Below are 6,700 nucleotides of genomic sequence, written 5' to 3' on the forward strand. Positions count from 1 at the left end.
TGTCTCCAAATTGACCAAAAAGGCTACACAAAGCACCCATTAGACTTGTTGGCATAATGACTAACCAAATTCACTCTATTAGCATAAATATAATAAAAAACATGCAATAAACTAATGAGAATGGTGGATTAAGTCAAATTAGGAGGTTGAATGAGCCCAAATAATTGTCCATTTTTGGGGCTCATCATCACCCCCCTACTGAAAGTGTTGCTCATCCTTTGAGCAACCAATCTCTCTCCTCATCTTTGCCGGCCCTGGTGGCCTCCTTGTCATGCCAAGCTTCTGAAGTGATGTCCTCTTCTCTGTCACGAAACCATGCTTCTTTTCTTCTTCCCACTGCCTGCTGCTTTTCCTAGTGAATTCTCAGCCTTGTTATGAGTGTGCAAGTATATGCAATCATATGGAAGAAATGGTGGCCTTGGCATTTCCTAAAACCTGCAACGTGAGGGCACTCGTATGTTTTGTAACAAGGAAGTTGGTTAAATTCACAAGATAAGCCATGGTCATGTTTCCAAGCAACAGGAATATGATAAAGGTGTTTTCTCTGGCTTTTTCAATAGCAATAGCTAATACATTACCCTCCACAAAAAGAGTAACAGGAAGCAATAACAGCACAACAATTGGTGCCATGTACATGAGCAAATTCATAGTGTGAAGTTTCTCTGCCTCAGAGGTAAGCAGGAGCCCCTGAACAACTGATTTCAATGCTCTGGCAGCAGTTGATCCTAGGCAAACCAAAAAGCCAAAAAGGTGGAATAATGGCTCACTGTTGCTTGCAATAACAATGCCAAATACCACAGGCACCAAGGCCATATAAACCACAGAAGACTCCCTCTTACATGTTATTATAAATGCAAAATATTGCTGTGAAGAAGGGAGTTGTTGCCCCAATAGTTTGATTGAAGGAGACTGGCAAATAGCGCAGAGAAATATTGCCACAAACAACCGAGAAGGAGAAAATGAAGCTTAGTGCCAATATCTCAAGAAACTGTCTCCTGGAGACGATGAACTGCATTGGTACACATCTAACCATGAAATTGCCAGAAAACCATAAAATGACAGGCACACATGTGCAACATTGTGAGGAATATTGGGTATCTGCATCCAAAAAACTAAGTAGGCATTTGTTAAGCAATAGCACACCAATATTGGAAGAGTACCAAGCTGCAATAATGAGAGCTGTTGTAATAGTCTGGGACACAGGAAATGCACCATATTTTCCTTCTCCTATTGGAGTTGGAGGTATGTCAATAACTTCTTGTTCAAGCTTTGGATTACTGCCCCGCCTCGTCCATGTTTGTGTTTCGGCCATAGCTGAAGAGGGCTTGAAAAATCAGATCTGATCAATATTCAGAAGACCCAATTGGTTTCCAGACCTGAGCGCCGTCTGGGTACTTGTCTATACTGTGTAGGACTCAGATGGACCCAAAACAGATGTGGATGTCTCGTTATTATAAGCCTCCCCCAACTCTGCAACTTGGTGATCTTTTTAGCCTCCTCGAGCTGAGAGATGAAAGAGAGATCAGTTCCTATTGGGAACAGCTTCAGATTGAGATTGAGGTGTATGAGAAGTGAGCGCAAACACAAATCTCATCAGAGAGCTCCACCCCAGTTCCGCCTGAAAACCAAGCAGCTTACTCTGCCCTGGAAGACTCTGCTGTATTTTCCTGTAAAACGTCTTCCTGTAGAATGCTAGCCGGATTCCATAGGATGTCTCTGCGCCTCTGCACGATCTTGGTATGCTGGAGAATTTTGAACAGGCCAAAACAATCAGCGAAGGATGATAGGTTAATCATTTTGAGGAAGCAGAGGATGTATACTTCAGTTGAACATGATGCAAGTGCAAGTTAACAGCAGTCTATGAGTTTCGGCTGAGCGCTCATTAATTCTACGTGATTTTTGGTGGAGTGAGGTGGCAAAAACGTGTGCTGGCCCATATGAACTGCTGTGCTATCATGAACTGCATGTCTTCTTCTATTTGTTAATCAATTGATGCCATGTGCACTGAAGTTCAACAAATCTTCCATTGCCTGTGTTTCTCAACTTCCACGTGAATGACTATCCACGCATGCTGCGTGATTTTCTCGTGAGTGCTAGAGAACTGGATGTCAAGTTAACCTTGCTATATTCATGGCTTAATTTCACCATTCCATTCATTCATGCAATGCTTAGATTAGATTCATGCAATAGATGAACAAGGTTTAGTCACGTACCTAAAGTCAAATGGCTGTTGTGAAGCTTTTTGCTGCTGCATGCTCATATTCTGCTGCTGCATGCTTGGATCCTTTGGTTGCATGAGGGCTTGGCTGATGATTTTTGATTGTTTGTCCTTGTGCAGGTGTCCTCTGACCAGATCTAAGCTGCATGCATTTGTTTCCACGTTCAAATCTGCACATTCAAGCTGCTGATGCTGCATTGTCATAGAACCAGAACTTGTTTTCGCCATTGCTCCCAAACGGTAAACCAGATTGATTTGAAACTTGCTGAGCATGTTCCTATCATCATTATGCATCTCCCATAGCAAAATCGTGATCAATGGATGCACGGATTTCGAGAAAAATGGAAAATGGCTGAAGATTTCAGAGATCGATTTCTCGGAAACCGTGCACCGGAATCGGCTGAAACTGCTTGGGTAGGTTACCATCACTCACATGCATATCCCCATGAAACAAGTTTTGAAATGGATGCACGGATATGGAGAAAATGCAAAAATGGCTGATGGTGATGGAGGCTAATTTCTTGGAAACCGTGCACCGGAACGGCATGAAACTGCTCAGGAATGTTGTCATCACCCTTGTACAATTCCCCATTAAACGGTTTGTCAAATGGATGCATGGTTTTCAAGTTATGGCAAAAACAAATTCTGTTCTAGGTATTTTTGCTTCAAGGCCTTTTGCAAGTGTTTGCATGGAAGGGAAAACTGAGCTTGGGCTGTGATGCAGGTATGGAGATGATGGAGGAGGAGTTGGAAGATTGCATGAGGGCTTATGAACCCTTGAGGAAGCTACCATGTTCGCCAAACCACTTTTTGAAATCCATGTCTAGTTTCCCACAATTTCTACAGGAAGTTCCTGTAGAAGCACAATGAGGTGGAAAAAATGATGGAGAAAGGCAAGGGATGGACACACAAGTGCTTGTAGGCCTAATCAACAGATTCCCACCATCAGATTCCATTTTAAACTTGAATTTGGTTTGTCCAAAGGTTCTACAGGATGTTTCTTGTAGAAATACAGAGCTTCCTGTAGAAGGCACAAGAAAAATTCCTTTGACCTTGATTTGAGTGCTCCTCCTGTCATGAAATGTCCTTCTTGCAACCTGCAATTAGCCAATGGAAATTAGTTTCATTTTTCTTTTTCTTTTTCTCTTTTTTTTTGAAAAACAACTAGGGCACCTCATGGAGGTTTTCACCCTAATTGCCTGCCCTAGGCGCCTCCAAGGAAGGTTTTCACCCAGGGATCTTATTCCCTTTTTATTTTCTCTTCTTTCCAACCCATTGACTGCCTCATGGAGGTTTTCAATCAATGAGCCAATCTAAGGCACCTCTGAGGAGGTTTTCACCTTAGATTTCTATTTTCCTCTTTTTTTCATTTTTTTCTTTTTCTTTTTTTTCTCTTTTTTCTTTTTTTTTTTTCTTTTTTCTACCCTACTGTTATAGACATTTTTGTGCCTTACAGCATGAAGCATGAAATGTCAATAATCTAAGGGATCCAAAGTCCCTAAACATGTTGTTCCTACCCCTAGAGGAACAAGGTCAGCAAACCACAGCACTAAATATCAGTTCTCCACCTGAAAACACTCAAAAACAAGCTAATTCTGGATCATGTCAACTGCTCCACTGAGCATCTGCGCTGAATGTCAACTGCTCCACTATGTACCTGCGCTGAATGTCAACTGCAAAGAAGGCTACCTGCGCTGGGCGAGTTTGGCCAAGTGGCACAGTCATTCCTCAAGGTGTCAATGCCCAGGAAGCTTCCAAAATGACACTTGGATCAGGGAATTCGACTGGTGATGAGTAAGAGGGTCTAGATCTCCAAGTGGAAGCAAGAACCTCCAAGTGGACTCAAGAACTGAAGAATAACTGAAGTGGGAGAGGACACTAGTCAGCTTCATGCCAGCTACAAGCTGACTCATCCTTTCTCCAAAACTCCTATATATAGAGCTCTCTCATGAGGTCTAGGGAGGCTGGAATCTTGTGAATGTAAGGAAGTGTTGTTGGTTTGAGTATAGAACTATTGGGTGATTTGCTTGAAGGAGGTGAAGAGGAGATTTCTTTCTGCTGGGAGGTGATGCTGGATTGGGCCTCTTATGGTTGTATCACTTCCTGAACTTTACTTCTACCATTAATAAAGCATTTGAGGTTCTTCTATATACATGTGTCTCAATGGTGTATTGTTATACTTGTGTATTTGATTTATTCTAATCCTTGAATCAATTATGAATGTATGCTTCTTGTAGTTTCCCTCTCTTGCCATTTTGCAGGATCTTGGTGTAGCTGGGCCAGTGAAAGAGCAAGGAGCTGGGAGCAAGCAGCAAATAGAGAAGATTGGATCAATCATTAGCGGAAGACAACGGTTAGTGGATCTCTTTCTCCCCTCTCTTACATCTCATAAAGAAGTAATCTCGAATAGCTTTGCTTTGATTGTTGCTGAGGTACTATCACCCTTAGAGTGGGATAGGGTCATTCCGTATTGGATACTTTTCCCAACAACAAATTGGCGACTCCACTGGGGATCGTATCTTGTTGGTTGTTTGTGTTTTTGCTATTCATTTCATAAACACAGGGAGTACCGAATCGAACTGCATTTGGATCTTTCAAATGCAAAGTAGAGGGCAGCTACTCTAGCTCAGTTTCTGAGCAAGTTTATGATTTGAAGAGCTGATCCACAAGGACTCTAAATAGCTCTTATTGATAGTTTTTATCCTCCTTTTCATCCCTTAGTGTGTACTTGACTGATAGCTTCTGATTTGGCCAAAAACTGTGAATTTTTTAGCAATCTGTGACCCGGAAACTGAGAAAAACGAAAGTTTATCTCTTCAGTGCAGGCACTGTGAAGGCAGTCTGCATTTTAGCGCAGTTCCCGAAGGGGCTACCTGCGCTGAAGGTCAAACTGCCAGTGTACTACCTGCGCTGAACCAGTTTTGCCTAGTGCTACTGGGGTTCCCTCCTGTTTATTGCCCTGTTTTCATCCTTGTTTTTGCAGCCTGTTACCAGTCAATGTACCTATCTGAAACCAACTTTCCTTGCCACTATTCCGCCTTGGTTGTATAAAGAAACTGTGTTTGTTCTTTGTGTATTTCTTATATCATTTACAGTTTCCCATAACGAAAGTGAACTAGTCTTGCTGTGACCTCTTAGATCTAGACCTGTGATAAGTGTCGTTTTGATCTTAAGAGTTAGTTTGTTTGTTGTTCATAGCTGATTGAGCTTTTGCTTTCGTCATATGGTTTGAATTTATGTATTTCTAGTGTCGAAACAAGTAAATCTTAAGGTGTCTTTTGATTTTGGACAAGCTTGTTTGCTTTCACTTGAAATTGAATTCAAAGTTATACAACAGCTTTCTTTTTGTATTACATCAACATTAAGAAAGAGAAAAGAAATACCTGCATTGTGCATTTTGCATTTGATAAGTTTGCATGTTGATTTAGGGAAAAAGTGCATTAGTGTATGCTCTTTGATCTGTGTGAAAAGATTTTGTCTCTCTTTTCCCTCAGTAGTTAAGATTTTCATAAGTCGAAAAGATTGAAAAAGCTTGCTTCTCATCTTAGACTGCATTTAGGAATTTGTATCAAACATCTCGTGGTGAACCTTGAAAGGCAAACTTTAAAAAGATCAACTTAAAATATATTGAATGAACCTAACAACGCTTTGAAACATAACGCAAACACATAGAGGTCTAAGCTAGAGACGTGTTCCGGCGTCGTTAAACGTAGTGACTGTCGATCTCGACGAAGGTGGGTGATTCCTCCTGAGAGTCGGTGGCACTAATACGGACTTGTGCTCCCACGTACCGTCGCGTATATATTGGGAGACCCCTATAGGCATATATCTTTTATCCATAGGAAGCCGTGTCGGCCGCCCTACTGATCGCAATGCAGTGAACACAGCATTCACGAAGATCGACCACCCGTACCGTAAAACGTATTCTGTGGTTTTGCGAAAGGTTTGGCACACCCTCTGCCTAGATCTCCAGAGCAGTTTCTTTTGGCCTTTTTCAAACTCTATAACTGAAAAAGTCCATCCGAGCATTTGTCACTTCGGGCTCGTTAATACATCGAAGGAGACTAGAGTCATCTTTAGCTTTTTCTCGACTCTTAAAAAGTGAAAAAGCAAGTTGTGTCTAAAAGCGTCTAATAAAATTCATTCAATTCGGAAACACAAATTTCCCCTTTTAGTATTTTGGTTGATCGAGTAATCCGCAATCGTGGAAGAAAGTCAATTGAAACCCCGTCGTTCGTGGAGGCTTACGAGTCAACCGTCTTTGTCTCCGGAATTGAAAACAGTACGGACAAAGCGAACTCGTTTAACCGGTTCAAAATCTCCTATAAAAGTTAGAACAAGTGTTCCAACTGCATCTGAGGTTCCGGTTACTCCTAACATTTCTGGAAACCCTGCCTCTATAGAAGAAGTTCAACAGCCACAGAAGGACAGTAATACTGATCCTAGTCTGGGGGCAAATACTTGTATAACTGAACCAGTTCC

General features: G+C 41.7%; 1 pseudogene; it reads right to left on the reverse strand.

The window, feature by feature from the left end:
* Positions 1 to 396: 396 nt before the first annotated feature.
* LOC149167003 (putative sugar phosphate/phosphate translocator At1g12500 pseudogene) lies at positions 397 to 813 on the reverse strand (annotated as a pseudogene).
* Positions 814 to 6,700: the final 5,887 nt, after the last annotated feature.

The sequence above is a fragment of the Pinus tabuliformis genome, chromosome 5_1, assembly GCF_031772625.1.
Source record: "Pinus tabuliformis cultivar Carrire ecotype Pingquan chromosome 5_1, CPIR1, whole genome shotgun sequence".
Taxonomy (NCBI): Eukaryota; Viridiplantae; Streptophyta; class Pinopsida; order Pinales; family Pinaceae; genus Pinus; species Pinus tabuliformis.